The following is a 26,843-nucleotide window of genomic DNA, read 5'->3' as shown; positions in this document are numbered from 1 at the left end:
CATGTTCTTTCTTCTCCCTCTCCTGAATTGCTCTTGTTAATTATTTGATAAATTAAACTCAGGTTTTTAGGAGGATGTGGCTGTTTGTCCTGATGTTTAGTGAGTTTTGCATGTGTGGTTTGAAGAAATGATCAACATGTGAGAAAGGAACTTTGAGGGGTGTCTGGAGAGTTGCTTAGAGATTTGTTAAAACTTAAGCTTGAGCTTCTGAATATGACCAGGAAAGATGATTCTGTTACTTGTGGCAAAAGTTTTTCTTCCCTTCATATCGTCAATGTTTGGTTTAAATGACTAAAACAATGTCTACATTTATTCCTTTCCCTATTCTTTGCAAAAAGAGTGTATTTGGTTGATTAATTGCATGTGTAACTGAATACATTTGTATTTGTATTCATGAATCTGGATCAGTTGTGACATCTAGCTGAGGAGATGGAAGAGGAAACCAAAAAGTGTTCATATTTTGTGGCTGGGCCAAGCAGACAGGGCTCCTTCCACCAGCTTGACTTCTGCTAAACCAACAAGTCTGAAAGAGACAACAGAATGCAAGACAGTTAAAATTACACTGAAAAGATAAATCCTGCATGTATCACCAAGTGTGTGACCTTCAGATCAACCTGTCAGTCTGATGTTTCACAACAGTTGTTGACACTTTGCCTTTGTTTCATGGGAAAATATAGACGCATTTACAAATCCGGACCTGTGCTTCCATCACGTCATTCAACTCTAACAAAGATACCTTATTTTGGATACCTTTTCCCTAAAGCTCATTGAGAACCCTACAATTCCCAGGCTCTCAATGCCCTGGGAATGCCAAAGCGTCACCCACCCCTTTGCTCTAGATATTAGGATTATTTCCACTCACATCTCCAATCAAGGGGAGACTTGAGGGCTATTAAAGTATCCCATTACTGAGAAATAATAATCAGGTGGTGTATTGGACCTGGGTTTAAAATTATGAGCACACTGGTGCAGCCACAGAGCAGACTCTATAAAAGTGGGGAAATCTGAGACATATACACTTGTATTCTGCCATTAATCATGAATGATACAGACTGGGATTCTCCTTTTAAGATAAATAGGAGGTCCATTTGGACTTCGAAAGATTGAAAGAGGAAATATAAGGCTGACTTTAAAAAAGTATGATGATTTAGAGTTGTTTTACAGATACTGGAAAATATTTTCTTAGTAGAATATGTGCCCTAAAGTTTTAAGTCTTAGTAAAAAGACAAATCGAAATATCTTTTGTGCTGGAGTTGTAGAAGATTACAATCATTTTACAAGCAACAGGTAAAGCCTGGTACCAAAAAAGTGAACGTCATTGTTTCAGCGGACAAGCTAGATTTTAAGTCTTGAAATATGTCAGAAATATGTCAGTTTAATCCAGGATTGAGAGAATATCTTTGTTTGCACATTAATTAGATTTTACAACATAAACAACATAAACAAAAGCTGTGAGATTTGAGGTTCAGTTGGCATGCAACTGAGACCTCTTCATTGGCCACAGGCTAAGAAGAGGTGGAGCAACAGCTAGACATGTTGACACAGAGAGATGCTTAATGGCAATACAGAATTTTATTGGTCTCCTACACCATTTCCATGTAACCAAAGGCATTCTGATGTAATTAGTTGAGGAAGAAAGCCAATTAAGGTTTTTTAAATTTAACTTTGAGTGATGGTTGTAGTATCATAATATAATTTTCCTTAGGCATGGGTTGGCTAAAAGCCTCAAGGTATACAAGCATCAAAACCAAAAGACTGTTTACTTACATAGTTTAAGAATGCTTTTAATGAAAAATAAGAAGGACTTCCAGCATTTTCAGGAATGAAAATACCAACAAGAATGACAAATGATGTTGGTTCACCCTTTGCAGGTACAAGAGCATCAACTCTTCTGTTGTCCACAAGGTTTAGGAGTTTGTTTATGCCATTTTTTGACTATTCTTCCAGAGGCACATTTGAAAGGTCACACACCAATGTTGGATGACAGCCTTGCCATCAACCTTAGCTCTAATTCATCTCAAGAGTGTTCCATTGGGTTTAGGTCAGGACTCTCCAGGCCAGTCAGTTAATTCATACCACAATCTCCCAGCTCCAAACTGTTCCTACCAAGGTGGGAGCAACAAGGCGTCCAACATATCTTGGTATGGTGAAGCATTCAGAATTCCTTTCAAGGAATCAAATGGCCAAGCCCAGCTCCTGAAAAACAACCTACACCATAATCCCCCCTGCACCAAACATTTTATTTTTCACAATGCAATAACACAAGTAATATAAATCCCTTTATTGTCGCACAATTAGGAAATTCAATCTCTGCATGTTACCCATCCCCTTGGGGAGCAGTGAGCTGCCATTGTGCTGCACCCAGGGAGCAGTGTGTAGTTAAGGGTTTTGCTCAGGAACCCAGAGTGCAGGCTGTGGGGATCGACCGGGTACTTGGAACCTTCTCAGAGCACAAGCGCATTGCTCTAACCACTAGGCCAACACTCCCTAGCAACCACCAAACCCAGACTCTTCTGTCAGATATCCTGGTGGAGAAGCAAAATTCGTCACTCCAGAGAAACATCATCACGAGTCCATTGGTGATATGCTTTGCACCACTGCCTCCGAAGCTTTACATTGCACTTGGTGATGTATGGCTTGGATGCAGCTGCTCAACACTAGATAGAGGTCAGTTGATCAATCCAACTGTAGTATTAATGATATTGATACCAGCACTACTAATCATATTGAAAAATATGTGTAAATAATTCTATTAAAAAAATTTTTCTCTTCCACACGCACTGACTGCAGCAGACTCACCAACATCTCCCTAATCTGGGCCAGACTTTGCTGCTCTCCCTAACTTCTCTTCACCATCTTGCACCATCACATGTCTCAAGTCACAATAAATATTCTTTCAGTTCACAAGTTCAAAATTTGAACCTAGAAAAACTAAATTGAAAGGGGGTTGGATGGATGGATGATGGATGAATGGATGGATGGTTGGATGAAAATTAGAGAATCAACAGTCAAATGTAAGCACCAAGTAGTTTATGAATATTACCTGATTTTTTTCACCCAAAGTTACAGTTAAAAATGAGAAAAATCTAATTGATCAAGTTAGTCTTGAGTTTGTTCTTCTAAAAGGTGATTTCTCTAATAAAGGGCTTTGGGATTTATCATACCTTTACTTCATCAGCAATGCTCTGTGACTTGGTTGTGAGTCAAATGTAGAAGTGCCAAAGCTTAAGAAAGGACAGCAGAATAAAAAATAGGGTCTTTGAGAGTTATGGATTTTAAGAGGCTGCTTCGCTTAGGCGTAACTCAAAACGATTTCTATTGTCGGGTGAAAAATGAACAGGTTGACTGCAGGTTGGCTTACAGTGGTGGAGTCACCATTGTTTGACCTGCTTTATTCACAGAGCAGCAGGCTGGGGTTGTGACAAAGTTGTCCTACACTGGAGCCATTCACCCCACTAAGGCTCAACTTACCCCTGAGGTATGCCCCCTGATTCTCTCCCTCTCACACACAATCACACACACATACACACACCCACAACCACCAACGCACACAGACGCACATCTATGATCATGTGCAGGTAATGTTTGCAAGCATTTGAGGCAGTATTATTACACGCCAGCAGTATAAATACACAGAGACATTGATGGATGCCCCTCTAGAGAGATTGGAGTCCAGCATCTTCCTACAGTATTTTCCTGCTAATTCAGCGTACGTTCTTCTTACTCATTCATCCAACTCTCTTTGCTGGAATCATAAACTGGTTGAACTGTTGTGTTGAAACTCTTGTGAGACTAAAACTTAGCCTGACATTCTTAGAATATGAAAAAAGCAATGGGATTTAGAGAAACCTTTCTGTGCCAGTGACCTAATCAACTGAACCTAACAAAGCTACTTATGTTAGCCTTCATAAAATGCTCAAACTAATATATCCACATTTTCAGTATAAACTATTTTGTGTTTTTTTTACTCTAGAACTAAAACTAAAAAATATGTGAATAAAATTTTTTTAATCCTCAAAATATTTTGGCTGTGTGTATGAGGTTGTTTTCATGTTTACATTATTAATTAGAATAAAAATGCCTACTCATTTTTTTATTTCTAGGTAATGATGATTGACACCTGAATGATTTAATTTAATAGTTCATTATTTTCTTTATTTGTAATAGACTGTGTAAGTATATTTCTGTGCATTATCTGACCTTTCAGTAAAAAACAAAAATTGTATTATTTCATTCAATCTGTTTAGTTATTTCTCCTGTGATATCCTTTTTATTCAATATCTTTTACATATTTATATTACCAGATAAGTCTCTGAATGTTTTATACAATGACCATAAACAGCATTCTATTCTATTCTATTCTATTCTATTCTATTCTATTCTATTCTATTCTATTCTATTCTATTCTATTCTATTCTATTCTATTCTATTCTATTCTATTCTATTCTATTCTATTCTATTCTATTCTATAGTGGATGGATGGATGGATGGATGGATGGTTTGTTAGTTTGTTAGGTGGATGGATGGATGGATGGATGGATGGATGGTTAGTTTGTTAGGTGGATGGATGGATGGATGGATGGATGGATGGATGGATGGATGGTTTGTTAGTTTGTTAGGTGGATGGATGGATGGATGGTTTGTTAGTTTGTGAGGTGGATGGATGGATCCTTGATAACATATACAGTACAACATAACCACCTTACAACAGCAGTTGTAAAAGTCCACAGGATATTTTCCTTACAGTCTTTTGGATCATTAAAAAATCTTTTGGAAATGTGAGGCTAAGCTTTGTGGTGTGTTGCATCAGCAAATTAAAACTCTCCCACAAAACTCCTTTGTTTTGGCTGCATCATAAAATCTTACCTTAAATGAATAATATGAGTTCTGTAGTGATATTCATGTTGCTCTGGGTTCTTTTGTGACCTCTTGGATCAGCCCATCCCATCTTTTAGGAGCGACTTTGGTTGGTCGGCCACTTCTTGGAAGGTTCACTGCTGTTACATATTTTTACCAGTGCTGGATAGTGGTTCCCAACAGGATCTGACTTGGAATGATTTTCAGCCCTGGCATTTTTCCATCTACACTGGCCCACTTATGCACCCCCTGTATAGAAGCACAGTCATAGGCGTGCGTCTGAAATGTGAAACACAATACAAATACACATTGTGGATTAACCGGTCTATCTTCAAGCATCACACGACAACCATAACCAAGACTTTTATAATGCGGTTTTTGCCTTGGTTATTAACACGGAGGCGCCAATGACTACTGCCGCGTTACGTCCACACTTGCACAGAACCAGCCAGACACCCACTCACAAATACTAGGTCTACAACGTAAGCCCGAGTGTTTTATAAACACCAACATAAAACAATACAATATAGAGGCTGACGGGAGGTTCTTTAAGAATGAATACATGAAAGTTCAGTGGTGTATAAGCATTCACTGCCAGTCTAGGTGGCATTTGGGGAATGAAATGGAATAATGTAAACAGATGCAAAATCCCATCATGCACTGCAACATATTTTTGCAAAATATTCTAACATAAATTCGACAAATATAAGAGGGACATTGTAGATTGGTTTAAAGAATGCGTTTTAGTTTTCATATAATTTAGTTTGTTGCAAGGAAATAGAAACTGCACCATATGCCAACCGTCACAAGGATGTGCATGACAAGGAAGGGCTATATATACTGCATGCATCATTTGAGTAGTTAACATTGTGTTACTTCTTGAGTTCCTTGATTTATTTACTGTCATAGGACAGGACAGGCCGTATCAAAGATTACCAGGACAGGACAAGTCGTATCACTGATTACCAGTCCGAGCCTGGTTCCCAGTGAGGTTTGGTGGAGTCCTGAAGCCTTAGAAATGGCTGTAATGTTTCTAAGGCTAATAAATGCAAAGTATTTCAAATGTCATCTTTTATTGAATTTCGTCAAAATGAGTCCTTATATGTTGTTTTTTGAGATCATTTTGCTTATTCGTCATGTTATAAAGTTGTTATTTAGGTGATTTCTTGATTTTGAAAAAAACCCTAATAGTTCTTGTTTCAAAAGAGAATTTTGAAACTAAATAAAAGAAAACAATGTACATGGAAATACTTTCTGCTAAACATAGATGGTAACTGAGTGAACCAGCTGTAGATAGTGGGCTGCGGTGTGAGTGTCCAAACCTGTGATTGTAGAAAGGGGTGGCACAGGTCTTATAGTGTATGTAAATTACAGATACCACACGGTTATCTGATTGTTTACCTTTATTCTACGAATTATTTCATTTTACGTTTGATTACCTAAATATTTATCTGCAGGCCAGGCCAGGAATTCACCATTTTCAAAAATGGTGGACAGAAGGTGACATGCTTAGTGAGCCTTAGAAGTCTGCATAAAGGATTTCAACTAATATTGTATTCTGCACTCATTGGTCATTAATATTGCTAAGCATCAAATGACAGCAACTTACTGCAACAAACTGACCATGTTGTCATTGACTCTTCATTCTATTAAGGTTAAATACATCAAAAGCTCAACATAACCATTGAATAAGATGCACCCATGACCATCCACAAATTCCAACTAGGCCAATTAAATTAGTCTTTTTTACAAAACTCTGTGTGATGCATATGTAGTTTTTTGCAGCCGTTAACTGTAATGCTGTGTCAAAGGCAAACAGTGGCCCAGTTGCGCATAAGGATTTAATCAGAGTTAAAATGCCTGTGCACATGCTTGTCTGGTTAATATTTGAATGCCTTAGTGTATTAGAAAACTGCTACAGAATATGCAAATACTACAAGCAGACGTGCGTAAAGTATATGTTTGCGGGGCCAGGCAGTAGTACATGGGTCTAAGCACTTGTGCTCCCAGAAGGGGGACTTAATGACTCAGGGAGCGGAGGGTGGGATGGGTGGTGGCTATGGATGTCTGGCTGGCTCTAAGCTATCATGGGGTGAGCCAAACTGAGGCTTGGTTGCCCATGGTGGGAACACCCTACAAAGCTAAGAGGCTCTTGGCCTGGGTTGGGTTGGCTCCACACCCCTGATAAGACTTCAGATAGCATCATAAAGTTACACTAGTGGCCCAGTGCCATGTGCAGAGAGGTCATAAAGGTTTCTTAAAGCTGTGTAGAGAAGGAGTCTAGAGGAAAGAAAGAGAGAAAGGAAGAAATAAGTGTGCGTGTGGTGGTGGGGGTAAGTAAGAAGGCCAAAGAAAGGAATAGGAAACAGAAACCATTTTTACAATCATGATCTCCAAGACCAAACAACTCAGCAAACAGGTCAGGAATATAGCTGTTAAGACATTTAAAACAGGGTGAGTTTACAATATTCCAAGAGTTAGATGTCTATATGGGCAAGTGCTGTTAGCAGTTCTTCACAAGGCATGCAAAAGACACGGCAGACCAACCGACATACAGTAATACCCCTACAGTGAAACATCATAGTGGCACCATCATGCTGCGGGAATCATAATCAGAGACAGGAAGGCTAGTCAGAGATTCCTGGAAGATGGAGGGACCAGAATACAAACTAGTCATGGAAAAAAAATGACACTTGGTTCTAACAGAAAACTTTCCAGCCCTCTCCAGCAATTTTAATTAGATAGAATAGGCAAATCTGGCCATCTCTTCCCAAGAATTTAAAAAGATGGCGGGTATAAACATTTCCCTTTAAGTTGAAACATCCAGACAAACCCCACATTACAGTTTTGTTATTGTAAAGTAACAACACTAAGAAGATTTAAGAGGCATACATCATTCTACACAGTGTTAATGTTGGGTGGAAGCTAGCATACTTATTTAAATACCACCTGGTAGGAGGGGAAAAGGTTTTAGCCAAGCATTTACCACATAAACACACATAATTCCATTATGTTAAAAACAGACCAGTGTCTGCAGGCCAGGACTTAGTCAGCCCTGTTTTATGTGACAAAAGTCTTAATTTTTTTTTTTAACCAACTAAATACATTGATATAGAGAGTTATTTTTCTCCCCCTCCACCTTCTTTGACCTTTGGAGCCCGATCTCAGTCGGTCGAGGTGCTCTAGATCATTTTAATCAGCCTCATGTTGTTTGCCGTTGAAGTAGAAGCTGACCTGATGAATCGTGCTGCTCCTTGCAACCTGAGCAAGAAACAAGAGGTGTAATTTAGAGGCAGCAGAATCACCCGCATCAAACCCTGTCCTGTAGTCATCCATGCAGATATTATCACCAGAAAAACTCAAGTGAAGAGAAACGGGACAGGTCAAGAGGAATTCTTGACAAACAGTGCCGGCTAATCAGCAGCTTTCCTCTCCAACCATGGCTCCACAGGGAGAAGTAAACTGGTTTCAGCCTCTACTTTTTTCCCACCATGTGACTCCAGCTATCTCAGGGAGTTTAATTAACTGCCTTTATGAGGTGAAGGAAGTGTTAAAAAAAAGAGAGCAAGAGAATAGAAAAAGAAGGTAACAAATTAAAAATAGACCCTAGATATGTGAGGAAATTCCATGCAGACCACAAACAATTTTTATGACCTTCATGGTTCTCTCTTTATCAGACGAGCCCGTAAAGCTTGTAGAGGTGAAGCTTTGAATAACTGCATGTTTATGTATGTTTTATAAATCCAGTTTATGTCAGATAGATTTTCTTTCTCGTAGGACAAGAGTCAGTTAAAGATTTCAGATCTTCCTCCCACTAGATGGCAATGTTTGCTTTACAGACATGTTCAGAGAGGTTGCATGCTACCCAATGTGTCCAATGAGAAAATAAAGATCTAGCTTTGGGTGAAAGTGCTCTAACAGACAATTTTGCATCTGTTCATATCTGCACAGATCTTCCCTCCTGACTTGAAAAAGAAAGGAAGAAGAGAATCATCTGAAAGGGAAAACAAGTGTGACGCTTAAAGTTTACAATGTTTGGGGAGTGATTTCACAGTTTGCGCTCTGCCATGATGCCGCCTTTAATGTGTCTGTGGAGTTTGTGAGGGGAGTTTTTGTTACTAGCAGCACCAAGATGTCTGCTTGGTGAGGTAAACACAGCAGAGACGGGGGGGAGTGACAAGACTGCATGAGGTGTTTATGAAATCAGGCAAGAGGCTGACATTTGGGCCTGTAAAGCAAGGACAAGACACAAAGAACATCGGAGGGGCCCAAAACAAGCACATAGATGATGGCTTGTCTCCATCTGCTTCTGTCTCTATCTTCCCATTCAAGGCGACCTGCTCAGCTTTGACACCGCCGGAGAGGTTAGACTTAATGACATGTTGGGAGAGCGACAGAGACACAGGGAGGAGGAGGGAAGAGGGGGATGGAGTGTAAAACGAGAGAGGGTGACAAGGGGGAGCTGGGTTGAAAAAAGATGAAGAGCAAAGAGAGAAGGTAAAGCAGAAGAAAAAAAATGGGATCTTTGGTGCTTGCTGTGAATCTCGACTTTAACGCTGAAAGTTGTAATAACTTATTTTTGGCTAGACTTAGACAACCTGGTACACGAGGCATGTGTTGGAAATTTATTGTGCAGAATCCAAAAGAGAATTACAATAAACACTTTTGTTTCAATACAAAAATGTCCACATTTCAATATAACCTTCAACTTAAAAAAGCTAATTGATTAGTTCCTTCGAAGTAGACTTTGGCATTTTTGGACGAAAGTAGAACAAACTGGGAAAAGAAACAGATGATGAAGCCAGTCCTCATTGTGAACAGTGAGCAAGTGCACGTGGATTCTAAGTGTTCAGCGGTGTACTGAATCCACAGCTTCATGTCCTATGGAGGGATGAGAATAAGTTCAGCTTTCTGTTTATGATGTACATCTTATTATACACTAATCCACAACCTGCTTTCAGAACCTATTTTCAGATATAATTATTAAATGTGCAGCCGTACTTTATACTCTCTCTTTTCCAGGAGCAGAATGCCAAATGCAGGCTTTCCTTTGGTCGTTTTCCTCAATAAATCCACATCAAACCTTCCTGAAAGTAGCCACATATCAGGAGAAGGGTTACAAATGTTCTGTTGTGACACTTAATTGACCTTTTTAATGACCTAACTTTTAAATTAAAGTTGGCAATTCGGCTCCTGCAGCTGATTGCCTTATTGAATAACCACCTTATAAAACAAAACAATATATAGCATTTTGCACAATAAGTCCTTGAGCAAACAGATGAATTAAATGTTTGATGCATGGATTTATCAAAGTAAACAATAAATTGAATTGATATGAAATCATTTTTATACTGTTTTGTCAATAGTTTGAACAACTTTGGCCCTCCAGCATTAAGAAAAAAATAATGTTCTATATTTTTTCTGTATTTCTTCTCCTAATAAAGTAATATAAACAATAAATCTATTGTAATTTTACTTACAGTTATCATACTATGAGAATCTTAGATTAGCTCACATTTAAGAAGGAAACATTAAAACAAGCAGATAAGCGCACATGGCCAAGACAAGCTAATGATCCAACTGCTCACTTTTTTCTGTCTCGCATCTTCTTGCTCACTTAAAAGGTCCCATAGGGGCGACAGCAGACCGCTAGCCGTGGGGATGGATCCCATAAGGCCTGTGAAATTAGCAGCCATTATCAGTACCTGCAACCACAGATCTACAGAGAGCAGCTGTAAACAAGCCACTGCCATCCTGTTTCCTCGGAATTGCAGCAAAGGACGGGGAAACTCCAAAGGAAAGGGGTTCAGGGATCATGAAAAAACTCAAGAGTTGCTTTAAAATGCAGTTAGAGCTGCTATTGTGGGCTTCCTGACTCTTGTGTTACGTACAAGGGGTAAGAAAAAAAAAGTAATTCTAAGCAGGGTTTTTAAAGCATAAAAAATGATATTCTAGTTTTCTACATCAATCTAATCCTCTACTAAAGCAGAAGAGGTTTTTTTTTATATAATCATCCAATGCTTTAAACCAGGGCCCAACAAGTCTATTGATTGACAAAATAAAGAGATTGATTAATAATAAAATACCAACCGCTTTATTCAATAAAATGGTATGAACCATAGGAATAGAGAAGTTTGGGAACATTGTTTGTTCATAACATTTCCTCAGGACAATAAGTAAGATAGTGAGTCAGTTGAATTGAAATGATTATCAAAAAGAAGAAAGGCCTTTATTTTTTTAAGCCAATCACATCGGACGAAATATATAATGCCTGATAATAAACGATTAAATGTTGGAGTTTTAGGATTGACTTATTCAGGGGGGATTGTCATTTTCATTGAGGTCTGAAAAAAGAGTTATGAAAGAATACAAAAAACCTAATAGACTGTTTTGTCTTGTTTTGTTGCATTTGAGTGATATTTCCTTGACAGCATAACCAATAAAAAAAAAAAAAATGAAACACCCAAACATGGAGGGTAAAAAAAACCTGAAGAATGACATTTTCACAAAGCTACGTGAAGTTAAAAAATGTATAATAAAGACTTGATGTTTTCTTCTTTTTTTTGCAACAAAGGAGGCATTTCTTTTTTTTTAAGGAACAGCAAATTTAGCAAGCAGGGTTTCACCTATGTGAATACATCTGGGGAGATGGAAAATATTGGAAGTTAAAGGGAAAAAAATGAGAAAGAGATCTCAACATGTGGCATCCTGAGATTTAGGCCTCACTCTTCCTGTTAGGATGCTTTGGTGAGGGTTAAACTCATGAAGATAAAAAGCTAGAACAAAAACGTAAAAGTCAAGAAGCCACTTGTTTTTCACATTTACAGCCTCTGTGCATATTCAAACCTGTATTTGGATTCATCTGCAGATGAAAAAAATTTGATTGGAGGTCTGAAAAAGCCACATTGGAAAACCACACTGAGCAACAAAACAACTGCGGTCCAAGGCGAGGGAGAAGTTTGTTCTCTCAGCCTGCTTGAAAAAACCTTCACTTTCATATCTGGGGCATGTATTTTATTTATAGATAAATACATAAAAGGCTTAACAAAAGCCAACAATACACCACAGAGAAAATGGACATGAATAAAAAAAACATGTAGAGCCACCTCTGTTGGTGATTTCATTCAACATTTCACACCTTCCATGCAAAACTAAACAATAAGGATGCTTCCTGCCTTTCCTAATTTTTGGTTTCTCATCTCCCCAGAAGCACAGCCACCCATTTCTGTGTTTGCCAGTCAAACATATAATTGTAGCTTTTTAAAATTTGAGTAATACCACCAATTCGCAATTTTTAGTGCTTAAGAAACAAGTGGGACATGTGACGTTCCCTCTCCATGCACATTAAGTCCTGTGCTTGCCTGAATGTATAACACATGAGTTTAAGCTTCTATGTGACACTTCTCCGGACATCGGTAATGCCCGTGCCAGAAAAAGCACTACACTGACAGAGCGAACAGAGGCTTTGGCTGTCGTCCACGCATGGGATGAGGGAAGAAAAAAAAATGCATGTAATTGGTGAGAATCTCTGGCTTCCATCAAGACAGTAATTGGCCAGAGAGAGCCCTTGTGAGAAATATGCGGCGCAAACGTTTTCCCTGATAATCCCATCTTGCGAGCATCTGGCAGTGGCGTGGTCAGAGCTGCAGAAAAAAAACAACAAACACATTAGGGGAAAGGAGAATAAAGGAGAACTTTGATTTTGGTGGGGGGGAAAGTGAAACGATATGGTATGATGGCAGGTTCACAACAAAGTTTTACAACTAATGCGTTCCACTTTTTAGCAATTAATCATCTTAATCTCAATAATCTGCTTCAGTAGATGATGGGGGAGGCTCAGCTTTTGCTAAAGCCTCATTACTATAATCAGTGTTACTTTTTTTTATTTCTTTAAAATCTTTTTTAAACACTAATTTTCAGGGTATGATGGATGAATGGATGAATAGACAGAAGGTTGGAGAGTTGAACAGATGGATGGCATAGTTAATAAAGCCTGGGAAACACTTATTATCCTTATTCTCTTTTTTCAAACACTTACCTATCTGGAAAATACTCCAGTCAAATTGTGGACTTTTCCAGAAAAATGCAAACATTGAAAGAACCCTACAAAGCACAGAGACATAACTGAATAAATAAAGAACAATTGTGCATGCAGAATATTTACAGAGGTACATATTGTTTAATTTCACCACATATTAAGAACACTTGAATATGCTGAGAAATATCCTTCAGTAACATAAAACCTGCTGTCTTATGTCATTCGTTAAGCCGTTTATCAAAAGCTATGAAAAATGATCAAATACAGGCAGCGCAGGCAGAAAATGTACATTTCATAGCTGAGCAGTGAGGGCTGCTGGCTGCTGGCCTGCTGCTTTGAGAGCTGGAAACCACTGACTGGAGAAGGGAAGGGTGGCTGGGAGAGGTGGCGGGGGAGGCATGCTGTCAATGCAAAGGCACAGCATCCCAGGCCGCAAACACCACACAGCTGCACTTCAGCTCTCACAGGCAAAAAACAAGCAAGGACACAAAAATTCACATAAAATCTGAAGCACTGCGTTTGCATGCTACTGCTTGAAGGCACCGCACTACCAACATGCACATATAACAATGATCCAATATGTATGCACGGCTGCCCACTGTGTGCAGGCCATCTGGTCTAAGTTAGGAGTAATATAAAAAGCTTATTCAGATACACGGTGGATGTGGATGCAAACCTGGCACAGCTCAGGCCTCTCTCTACGATCCATTCCTCCACCCCTCCCCTCTAAACCCCGATTTAAGTCTAGACATCATATTGGAAAACGGCACACATGCCACAAATATACAAGGAATATTCCAAGTGTTACTATTCATCGAGGGAAAAATGTCTTTCTACCTGCTCTCAGACCTCTGGATGTAGATCGACTAATGGAAAACAAATGCCGAAAAAGCTCCAAGAACACAGTCAGCGTTTCATTAATGACTAATTTCAGCAACTTGTAGGACTGTGTGCCTGAGTGAGAGAACGGGAAAAACATTTGACTGTGTGTGCACGAAACGCACCGAGACAAATACTGAAGGTTACAATTATACGATGAGACAAAAGCTAAAAGCGAGGATGAAGCAAAGTGTATGTAAATACTTATTTTAGTGCTGACTGCTATTACTATTTTATTGAATATGAGTGCTGGTAGCCAAAACAGTAAGTGTTGACAGAAAATGCCATCTTGGTTAAAACGTGTATTTAACATCAAAAAGAAACTCCTTGGACTCGGCGCGACAGTGTAAAACACTTCCAAATAAAGGGTAAGAGATTTTACACTTTGAAAGAAAAGTTCTATGGGCTTATGGGAACACAATTACCTGAATTATTACACTTTTTACAGGTTGTGGTTCAAACACGACATCATGATTTTATTGCACATTGATGCAGGTTGTTTTAAGATGCAAGAAAGAATGAAAACTACCAAGGATGAAGGAAGCAAGAGAATGAAGAAGTTAAAGGATTAACTTTCCACCTACGTGTGAAGGTAAACCAGGTTATAGTAAGTTGCTGTGATTGAACTTTGTGGATAAAAACACTAATGTTGACAACAACTATATTTAATTAAAACTACTATATATTATCTTCTTAGGAAATAATATTATCCATTCATTTGACTACTTATCCCTGCTTTGTTGTTATTCTTATACTTTATATGTCATTTTTATGTTAAGTCAAACCTTTACATTTTGTGTATTAAAGCATTTTTGTGTCTGTTTTGTTTGAAGGTATAGTAGAGGATGTTCTTCAGGTGGATCATCAAAATAAGTGGTCCTCCTAATTGTCAATCATTCTGTTTACGTAAGGCCTTCCTTACGATATAAGTGTGCACATGCACACTTATATCGTGGTGAGCTATGGTTTCATTGAAGCTCACTTTTCTTACCATGGTTCTTTGAAAATGGCTGAGGGTTGTAACAGAAAATGAAGAGAGTCTATGAAGTATATGAGAAAAAAAGAAAGGTATCAGAAGAGGCAGAGATATCCCAGAATGCTTTGCGCAGAGGGCTCTCCTTGCAAAGCATTATGGGATTTGCTGTCACAAGGGCCTGTTGCCACCATAGGCTGTCGCTACCGGAGAGCAGAAACTAACAAAATAGATGACGGTAAGTTAACTGAGTTCGCTACAAAGTCCGCTATATAGTCCCTGCTCTATATAGTGGAGTTAGAGTGGATGTTCAAACATGTAAGCTTGTATGAGCTATGAGAAAAGCAACTTTTAAACAGAGCATGCATGAGGAGAAATGAGCTCCTGCATGCTCTTGCACGTTTAATAGGTGTTCCCTCTCGGGAGCGGGTACATGGTTGTGCATGTGCATTTTTTTTTAAGTGAAGGTGGCCGGTCTTTTAAAAAAAATCATGAAAATCCTCCACTTCACATTTAATTATTTCCAAACCATGTGGTGTCTTACAGAACTTTGAGAATCAAACAAACTTTGATTATCTGTGTTGTGTCCACCCTTATAACAGTGACAGTAAAAGACAGCCTGTCTGATGCGATCCCTCTTTCTTTCTTTTTCTGCTGACTGCAGCTGAAACAAAAGTTTTTACATTTTATGATGTTCTAAGTAAATGAACTTATCATCAAGTACGGCTGTCAAAGCTGTTTTGGTCCCAGCTCTGTTTAAATCTGTAATTAAATATTTTAGGAGCAGAATAAGTCATATCAAAACAGAGAGCAAACATGTGAGCATTAAAGGAAAATTCCGGTTTTTAACACTTTTAGCCCATTTTCTGTAGTGTCCAGGATGAAATCGAATGATCGACACCAAAATTTTGACAATTGGTCCTGTCTCTGCTTTTTGGCTCATGCAGAATCCCCCCCTGGCTGCTTCAGAATGGCTTCCATTGTGCATGTCCGATAATGTCCTTAAAACAACCTTAAACGTTCTTTTTTTTAAATATGCTACTCACCGGGTCGTCAGTGCTGTTCAATGACGTTCCAAAAAAAGTTTCGTAAAGAAAAAACGTTCCTGTAGTGTTTTATTTAGCATTTTGTAAATCCCATTGAGTTCTGTTGGAATAGTCAATATCCCTCCACCACCGGAAACGGAAATGGGGCCTGTTTACACTTAGTTGTAGTCTTTTCGCTTCACTCTGTGTACTCCGACGTCGAGGTGCTAACGTCTCTGTTAAACACTTTAAAAAACTCTGAAAATGGAATACGAAAGGTGGATTCTTGAGGAGGACATATTGGACTTTGAGTTTGACGGTAGAGGATACCGTTTTGAACCGGAATATACTGAGGAGGACTATATAGAGACATTGTCGCCAACTAGTGGTCTGGAGTGTGCAACGCTTCAGATTCGAACGGGAAGCGGAAGTTTATAAGCGGTTGTGATGTATCGGAAAAAATAGTTCTGGGATTTACAAAATGCTAAATAAAACAAGACAGGAACGGTTTTTCTTCACGAAACTTTTTTTGGAACGTCATTGAACAGCGCTGACGACCCGGTGAGTAGCATATTTAAAAAAAAGAACGTTTAAGGTTGTTTTAAGGACATTATCGGACATGCACTATGGAAGCCGTTCTGAAGCAGCCAGGGGGGATTCTGCATGAGCCAAATAGCAGAGACAGGACCAATTGTCAAAATTTTGGTGTCGATCATTCGAATGCATCCTGGACACTACAGAAAATGGGCTAAAAGTGTTAAAAACCGGAATTTTCCTTTAACTAGCTGATCCTCATGAAAACCGAAATATGTTTGTTTGCTTAAAAGTGTATCTATATGTGTAAAGTCTAATATATATGTCAAAACAAGATGAAACTATTGCTGGGAAGAAATATCTGCTGCTGGCAAAGAATACCAAAATTTTTAAGTGTTTGCATAGTAATGATGGCTGTTGACTTGTAACAGCTCCTACCTTAAAGCTACAGTGTGTAATTTTCAGCGACATCTAACGTTCAGACTGCAGACCGCAGCAACATGAACATCTCCCCCCCACTGCTTCTCCCCCCCAACAGTACGGCGAGCGTTACGGGACAAAATGTCTTCCACGACGTCCGCATCACCTACCTTCTCAAGTGATGAGGTTTGTTTACATAGATAATTTTAATACTGTCATCTATTGTTCCTATGTAATTATAAATAACAAATTCTAAGGCAACGCAAATATTAAGGTTAAGAGGCTGAGCTCGTAGATGATGATAAATAACATAGTTATGTATAATATATTACATTTCTGACTGTATATCCCTGTAATTATTACACACTAGCTTTAACTTATTTCAGTGACTTTCACTGATAGAATTTCCTGATCTTAATAACATTATAAGATATTTTTGGCACATTGGTTGTGAAGAAAATACTCATGGGTTAAAATGCAGTAACTCACGTTAAATTCTGAAGAATCAGACACATAACTTTAAGGTATTGTGGAGGATTTTCGCAAATTTTTTAGAAGACCCGCCCTCTCCACTTTAAAGAAAAGGCACATGCACAACTCTGTACCCGCTCCTAAGATAGGGTGGCCATTTCTATAGCACCAAAAAGGAGGACATTGTGCGGCATATCAATAAATTACTAAGGTGTACATAAGAATCGGGTAAAGTCACATTTATAGCACAATTCTTAGTAGTTTAAAGAGGATGCTTGTGTAGCTGAATAGAACAAAATATTAAAGAAATGTAAAAAAGAATTGGTTCCCAGCATTTGAATTTATTTAATACATTGTGGTGTTTAAAAGGTGACCATCTTTTAACACGATTAATTTGTGCAGAACTGCTGCAATTGATCATAAAGCAGTTGTTTGGAAAAGAAGCTCGAGAAAGAGCTAGAGAATAGGACGATGCAAACTGCAAAAAGTGGCTGGAAAAGAGGAATTCATGACATGGCTGCAGCCTGTCGAGAGTAAAGATGATTTCACCATGTTCTCTATCTATCCATATCTATCTATATATCTATCTATCCATATCTATCTATATATCTATCTATCTATCTATCTATCTATCTATCTATCTATATATATATATATATATATATATATATATATATATATATATATATATATATATATATATATATATATATATATATATATATATATATATATATATATATATATATATAAACTTGAGTCATGGAACTGTGCTTACAGCTCCTTATTTCATGTAAACTAATAACTTGTGTACATGATACTTGTTGATGGCATTAAAATTATTTCTAATAGCATTAAAAGTGCATTAAATTAGAGTTCCTCATTCCTGTATAAAACCTGTGAACGCTTAATTTAATCTGACATATTAAAAAAATCCCCATCATCATCCAGCAGATGTTCAGTTTCTGCCCAAATATTTTCTTTCTGTTGTGGATTTTTGTAACAGGGATAACTAGGATCATACATAGTTTGTATGAACTCTGTTTATTCTCTGCTTCCAAACTCATCATCTCTTCATCCATTCCTGCAATAAGAATTTTCTTTTAAAGTTGTGAGATTCACTCTAGAATCTCACAACTTCTTCCTGGTCTGTTGAAGCACCAATAGTCTGCATCCAATTATTTAATTAATTGCTCTTAGTTTTTGGGAATATATACAAACTATGCTCTAATTTCTAGATACCGATCTGTTTTTACTATAATTTAATTTGACAAACCGGGTCTTCTCTACATTCTTTTTTTTTCTGTTTGGTGCGATTGCAATAGCGGGTCTTGATCTGGACGGACCGGAGGGGAGCAAAAAATAGCTCAGCTCCGTATTTTGACGGTGAAGGACGGAGAAGATGTACGTGGGCGGTGACGAGCGGAGGATGTGGAACAGCTCTCATTTATTTACATGACAGACAAGTACTCCGTACGTGAGCGGGGCGGAGCGCTGACGGAGTATGTGGAATCTGGGGGTAAAGGAGGACAAATACACGTCCGGCTGGGTGCAGCGCCGGACGCTGGACAGTGCAATGAAAATCCGGACTGTCCGCCCTAAAGCCGGACATCTGGCCACCCTATCCTAAGATGGAATGACTACTAAACGCTTGCAAGAGCCTGCACAAGCGCATTTCTCCTCATGCACGTTCTGTTTAAGATTTGCTGTTCTCATAGCTCATACAAGCTTACTGTATCCGAATGCCCTAATCCCTAAATCCCTCAATCAGTTTATAGAGCGGGGACAATATAGTGGACTGTATAACAAACTCAGTTAACTTACCGTTAGGAGAGATGATCACTACTCTTTGATCCCTGTTGGCACATAGAACCGCGGTGAGAAAGGTGCGCTTCAATGATTGTCTGAAACCATAGAATACCACTCATATACACCTGAAAGTGTGCATTGCCAGAAAATGGTAGCTAATTGGACGAGCACATAGCACCACCTTATGTGAACATATCACCAAAATGATTGACAATTAGGAAGACCACTTATTTAGATGATCCACCTGGAAATAAAAGATCATCCTCTATAACTTTAAATAATATTTGTTTTGGATTATTTTTGAAAGGGGGTTAATCATATTTTTTAATGACTAATATGGCAAATAATTTTTTGCTCCAGTGGTTGTTTGAGCAGACTGTTATTTTATAAAACCCAGCAATTTATTCATTTTCTCTTAATACACTACAAAGCAATGCAAATATTCAAATTAAAATAACTCTTAAAAGAACTGAAGTAATTGATCAAAATAACAATATCTTCTTTTGATGTATAAAATGAAAGGAATATAAAATATAAATGTAACAATTGAGAATATGTTTTCCAATGAGGCTAATTCATCATATTATAAAAACCTTTTTGAAATACCAACCTTTAAGCTGGTATTAAATATCCTTTCATTCAGCCCTAATTTCTGTTTTGTGTTTTAATATATACTTTTCCATCGGTGTGATATTAACCTTGAATAGTGTTTTCAATGGCAATGAACTGATAATCATAATAAACATCACTCTTTGAATAAACTATATACTATGTTTTACCATGTTAATTTGGTTACTTAAATGGATGAAGTTTTGTAGATTAGTCTAATGCATTAAATTACTGTAAATAAAGAACATGTTTTAAATGCCCCTAAAGGAATTGTGTTACAAAAAATGACAGAACAATGCTCATTTGGAGCCTATAAGTATTAGTCATTTCACCTTGTTTGGGACTCTATTGTGCATTAAACTAATCATTGAATCAGTTTGCTGCAAAGTCTTCTCAGTTAAGCCTGAAAAAACAACACATTTTCTATCTTTTAGTTACCATAGATGATTACTTGAATTTGGAGAAAGCCAGGGAAAAAAAATAATCATAGATTGTTTCCGTCAATGGCAATCTCCGGAGGCCAATTCAGCTCTGATTGAGCCTTAAGTTCCCTTTAAATCAGTCTTGAATGACACATGGCAGAACTTGTTTAAGATGTGTACGCTCCATATTGAAGAGGAAAAGACTTTTCTTATTGCTTATGGATACTCTGCAGCCGGCAGAGTGGAGAAACACTGAACATGAGTCCTAAATTACAACCCTACTGAAGAAACAAAAACAAACCAATAGAGCGACCTGTTTCTTATTACCAAACAGGCCGAAAGAGAGGAGAAAGGGAAAGGGGGATTATTTCTGAAGGCAGGGAGGGAAATAAGGAGAAAGGTGATATTTACTGCTGCTTAGACTTACCTTCTGAAGGAAGACAGCCTGTGTTGATTTTTTTTTTTTATTCTTTAATGAGGCAATAAATATACAGCATTTAATATTTGAAAAGACAGGCTCCCTCAGAGTGTGGCATTTATATTATCAGCTTTTATAGACCTGTCAACACTCAGCACTCTTTCTTTTTTTTTCTCTCGGATTTGATTTTCTGGCTGAGCTGCAATTGGATGACATGTGCCAAGTTATGTTTTTATGAACTCAGCGTTGCACCAAATCACACATTAATTTTTCACATGCAAAAGTTGTTGCACCTATGATGCGAACTGCTGGGGTTATTACCAAATAAAAGTGGCTTTACAGTAAAATGAACTGAAAAAAATAAATGGATTCAGCAATTGCATATGAAGGTAAAACGGGGCTTTAATGTGACATAAGCCGTGGCTGTAAATGTTTTTTAATAGGTCATAAAGAACAAGAGCTCTTTAGTTTTCTGCTTTGGCGAGCCTGTTCAATCAAACCAATGACAAAGTGAAAGAGAGAGCTGAGGGGGAAAAAAGTCAAGCTGAATTCTGTAGTGTGTCACAATAAAGCAACTTTGACAAGTCTATAATCTCAGTCACAAGTTATTTGATTTTTTATGAAAGGGTAGCTCAATCCCGTAGCTGATGTTTGTGCGTTATGTTTTTCATACAATTTTCCACTTGTGAACAAGTCCAATAACACATCACAGGCACAGGGGGGATATTTATTAACCTTTGGGAAAGGCAGAAAAACACCAGACCTTTTTAATTGCCACCAAGACAACGTCACTCTAATTGATCCTTTTAAAATATGAAAATTTACATATGTGCATATATAAATAACCTGAAGCAATCTTGCACCCTGTCGACGCAACAATTAAAATGAAATTCACTTTACTCTTCCGTGTTTTCTCATGGGGCGGAGGGGGGAGACACGCGTGAGCTGCATTTCAAATCGGTCCTAATGCGCTGACGCCTCTCCCACACCTACAGAAAGCCAGCAATGCACTTGTTTAAATCAATTAGGCAAATGTGAAATGAGCAAAGAGTACAAATGTCTTCCCTTTTTCACCTACAAGCCTCCATGCATCAGAGTAATGGTGCCAATCACACACACATACACACCAGTATATGCATGGCCACCCACCCTCTCCTCCATCTTCATCGGTGTCCTTTAGTTTCCTCTCCACCTCCAAGCCTAACCTTATCTGGATGCAGGACCACGTACGATATTTTTGTTTGTGGATAACAGAGTAGATGGGCTGAGGTCACAGCCTTCACATAAACACAAAAAAGGACTTTTTGAAAACATCTTTGGGGGCACATTTAAGAGGAGCGCAGTCAGGGCTGAGGTTAGTACTCTATCTAAAGTCTTTGGTAAATGTCATGGAAACAGGTGCGTGTTCATATCTGAACTTTTATTTTAGTTTACATAATGGCTCATTAGCAAAATTGTCACTGCTGCAAAGGCAGAATCCTGATTAAGTTAATGAGTACAAGGTTTTCTTCATCAGTTCGATTTACTCTTGTTGCTTTTTCTAAATAGATTAAGAAGGCATAAATCAGTTAATTCCTTGATATTGTAAAATTACATTTGGAGGTGAAAGTTTATTTATTGAAGCAAGAATGCAAAACCTTCTATATTAATTTGAATTGATCAAAATAATAAAAAGCAAATATATTTATTTGTTATGGGGGTTTAAAATCTCTTGCCGTGAATTTTAGTTTTCTAACAGTGAACTTTAGGCTTGTTTGTCACAGTTTCAGTTGTTTTCAACTCTTAAGTTATCACTTTAGTCCAAAATGTTTCTCAAACCCATTACCTTTTTAGGAAAATCAAACACTTCCACCTCCTTACTTTAAAGGAATAGTACACCCAAAACATGATTAGCCTTCATTTTATACTCACCCCCATGCTGAACAACACTCTGGAGTACTTTTTTGATATCTCAAATGCATCTGGAGATCTGGGAGGCTTCTTGCTGTCTGCTGACATTCAAATAATGGAGGTCCATGGCGCCCGAGACAGAAAGGTCCATAAAAGTCCACAAAAAACGTGTCAATATTCCTCCATACTGCTCGTCCAATGTATTCCAAGTGTCCTGAGTGGGTAGCATCCAGAATTTACTCGAAACGAAGTCATTTAGAATGTTTTTAGAGCATAAACAGTAGTGTATAGGATTTCCTGAAAGCGCGCACATGCGCGTTCACGACGCTACGGAAGCCGGCAGACCAAACCAGATGAAAGTGCGCATTCAGCGTCTGCTCTTCCAATAATGCAAGCGTAGAAGAAGAAATGTGCTGTTTACCTGTGCAAAGAAAGAAACAACGAAAGAAAAATGTCTGAGGACTTGGTGGTTTGGTCTGCCGGCTTCCGTAGCGTCGTGAACGCGCATGTGCGCCCTTTCAGGAAATCCTATACACTACTGTTTATGCTCTAAAAACATTCTAAATGACTTCGTTTCGAGTAAATTCTGGATGCTTCCCACTCAGGACACTTGGAATACATTGGACGAGCAGTATGGAGGAATATTGACACGTTTTTTGTGGACTTTTATGGACCTTTCTGCCTCGGGCGCCATAGACCTCCATTATCTGAATGTCAGCAGACAGCAAGAAGCCTCCCAGATCTCCAGATGCATTTGAGATATCAAAAAAGTACTCCAGGGTGTTGTTCAGCATGGGGGTGAGTAGAAAATGAAGGCTAATCATGTTTTGGGTGTACTATTCCTTTAAGTGATCGGTTGTCTTTCCTATTTTGAAGATTAGACCCTGGAGAAAAAGTCAGACAGTGGCGACTGGCCAATAGAGGGTGCTAGGGTGCCGCCCCGCCCACCCAATGACTTTGAATAAGACAAAAGATAATTAAAGTGAAAATATTTCAAAATATATTTATATATATTTTTTAGATGTGCAACATAAATATTTAATCTGTAATGACGAGTAGAGCTGTTTTAATTTTTTGTTGCACTGGTGACGTATTTCCGCCCTAGGGCACAAAAATCTTTGCCCATTGACTCTCGTTAAAAGTTGTACATGCGCAGTAGCTCCTCTGCAATACAGAACTATAGGAGAGCTCTGGGTGCAGGAGAGGTGCACCCTGAGGTGGCAGGAACTGTTGTCAAAGTTGTATTTGGGCTGATTGACAGGGCCAGTAGCGGAAGGGAAATCTCTTAAAGCAAACTTACCAAGAGAAGCTGGAGGTGAAATCGTTTGGACCTGATAAACAGAACATAAAAATTAATCAGCTGTCCAAAGACAGAGGGAGACAGTTCACTCGTTTTTTTTTCTAGGTCCTGGTTTAGCTACAAGGCTTGGCTAACTCCATGCAGCAAAGCTAATGCTTGATTCTGCTGCCTTGACTGCCTGCCTCATTTTTCAGGCGTCAGGATCTGACCCAGCATGGATAAAGACTGGTAGGAGAGCTTTAAAGCAATTTTTAGAAAAGGCAAAGAAGAATGAACAATCACAGAGATTCATATGGAAAATAATGTAATATAGTGCACTTTTTCTAAATTCCAAAAAAGCTAAAAAGCAAACCACTAGACTTTGTTTCGAAGTTTGAAGACATGTTGCTTCATATCCAGGAAGCTTTTTCCATTCAAATGTCAAAAATAGCGTCAAGTTGATGGGATCGGACACGGAAATGTCTTCAAACTTGCTCCCTCTGCAATATAAACTTTTATTAAAACAAAGATGGGAAATTAAATTTCAAGTTCAATTTTAACCAATATTACGTTTTTGAATAATAAAGTACTCCTGGCAAACAATGTAGAGCCTCATAAATGTCTTTTTAATCAACTTCTGGTTAAATTACATCTACAAATATCTAGGTATGTATGCTAATGAGTATGAGTCTGACCAGCCTCCATGTTCCTGCTAAGTTAAACCACCCCCTAAGCATGCTTCTGCCATCACCATGTTTCACAGAGGAAATCTATTTAGAAAAAAGGGCAATGTTATCTTTTTAAAACACACTTGCATTTTGTGTGCACCAAAAAGGTCAGTTTTAGTGTCATTTTGTATTACTATGGCTGCTTCTTTCATGTTTTCTGTGTCATGGATTGTGTCAATTTTCAGTTTCAGCTGAAACATCTTCTAGCTTTCAATAATTGCCTTCTTCTTTTTTGCAGGGCACTGAGATGTATTGGTGGGTTCTTTATTGAACGGTCATTGTCATATTTATAATCAAACCCTGCTTTGACCTCAACTACTTTTCTCTGTGACCTGTCTGCTCTGCTTCTTGGTCTTCATGATGCTCTCAGATGTTCACAGCAGCTGAACAGCTCTTTGCAAAGCAACATTAACTTTAAAGGGAGATATTGTGATGCTTTGGTACAATGAAATGTCATCACATCCCAAAACTGTGCATGACTGACCAAGAAAATAAGCACGAGAAAGCATGACAGCGACAGTAGGTGGTGTTATTCTTGAGTAGAGGTTTGACTCATAGGTAAGGGAATCATGATGTGCCTTAGGGTGTGCAGCTTGACTTCAATTTAAGTTTCTTTTGTTCTGTTTGGCAACATGGTTGGAGGTAAAATAAACTGCTCTAATGAGGTCGGGAACAAATCAGAGTTCTGGCGTTAAATCCCCTCTGTCACAGAGTTAACCCTGCATGATGAAAGTAAACCATAACGTTACCCAATATGCTACAGTCTGATTTTAATCGGTCCTGGCAAAGCAGCGGTGCTCCGTCTACTGGGTTTGAGACAGAGCTTGCATTTTATTCCAGGTGTCTCATGAAGCACATTAGGAACTAATGGTGCAGTGTGTCTTAAAAAAAAATTATCTGGAGGAAATTAATCTAAAACTAAATCAAAGAGAGTTACAGGCTGTTTGTATTTTACCTGTTTGTTTTTTTATTAAAAAAAGCAGAGGGACATCTGCACTAAAGGACAATAAGCTGTATAATATAAAAGAAAGGGTGGACATAATAGAGTAATTTCTCTTCAGTTGTTTCAATCAGCTGTGGTAAATTTTCTTTGTATCCTGTACAAATATTTCTCCAGCTACTCTTGTGATTATTGCGCTTTTTGCTATTAAATTAACAGCATAACACATATTAAAGGCCTAAATTGCTCTAATGAAATGAAATATTATATTATACTAACAAGCTACTCAAACATTGTATTAAACTGTAGACTCCATTGTAATTACTGCCACGCAGTGGTAAACCGGCACACTTAGACAACCCATCAATCCGCACCACACATAATTCAAGCAGGCTTTTTATACAGAGGCCTGTTATTCTATATGTAGTGTCATAAACTCCCTATGTGTGACAGTGAGAAAATAAAACATTTTAAAAGGTTCTGTGCAGGTCCACTGTTAGCACTGGGGAGGGCCAGCTGGCCCCATGCACAAGTTTTGCAGTGTTGAGTGCTATTTAAAAAAAGTAATCATTCAGGGACCTAATAAGTTAAATGTAGTGGAATTGAAATGCAATATAAAGTTAAAACCAGAATTGACATACACTGCAGAAAGAGACAAAATGTATTCCTCCTTTTTTGACAGAGAGAAATTCAGACGAAACGTTTCATCTGTAACACTGTTATAATTACCAAACTTATTCTGAATTTTCTATCTTGCAGAAAAAAAATGTTTAGAAATATTTAAAATGTTCTTTAACATTAGTAACAAATTTTTCTGATGCAGTGTGATCAGGCCTGTAGGATTGCCATCCAAAGCATCAAATTTGTTATTTTCAACACTCTTTGTAACTCACATACCAGATCACTCAAAGTCATAGTCAGTTTGAAAGAAACATTTAGCATGACTTAGAATGCCGCTTAAATATTTGAATTTAATCTTCAGTTTGCATAATGTCATCTATTTTGTAAAGTGCACCAGTCATTATTGCAGTAAATCATGCAGTGCATGTGCAAAAATTGTAACCTGGTATTCTCACAATGCTTTTAGAATAATGGCTTCTTCTTCTCTGCATGGCGTTTCAGGCCATTTTATTTAAGGCCCTATATTACTGTGGAGCATGACCCCACTTAGATTTAGTCAAAGAGAGCTTAGTTCATGTATACCTCATTAAGTGAATAAACTCGAATTACTCTGACAACTAGCAGACAAAAATATTGGTAACCTTAACTGCTTCAACCGAGAAATTGATCAGCTTATTATCGGTAACTAAAGCTAGCATGTAGGGGTAGAAGAAATCATGGTATTTTATACAATGTATGTACATTTTTAAATTTATAGAATATTTTGAGTGATGGGTCATGTACACCACATGTCAAAATTGTATAGAAATTGAAACATAAATCAATTACTTTAATACCTGCTCTCACTGTTCCTCTTGTTGGTGAGAACTGTTTCTCCCTCTCTCATCTCTTTCTCTCAGTCTCATTGGAACTGTTCCCCTATGAATAACT

This window comes from Cyprinodon tularosa, unplaced genomic scaffold, assembly GCF_016077235.1.
Source record: "Cyprinodon tularosa strain WSP-4 unplaced genomic scaffold, ASM1607723v1 ctg26, whole genome shotgun sequence".
NCBI lineage: Eukaryota > Metazoa > Chordata > Actinopteri > Cyprinodontiformes > Cyprinodontidae > Cyprinodon > Cyprinodon tularosa.
Note: the sequence above shows the minus strand (reverse complement) of the source record.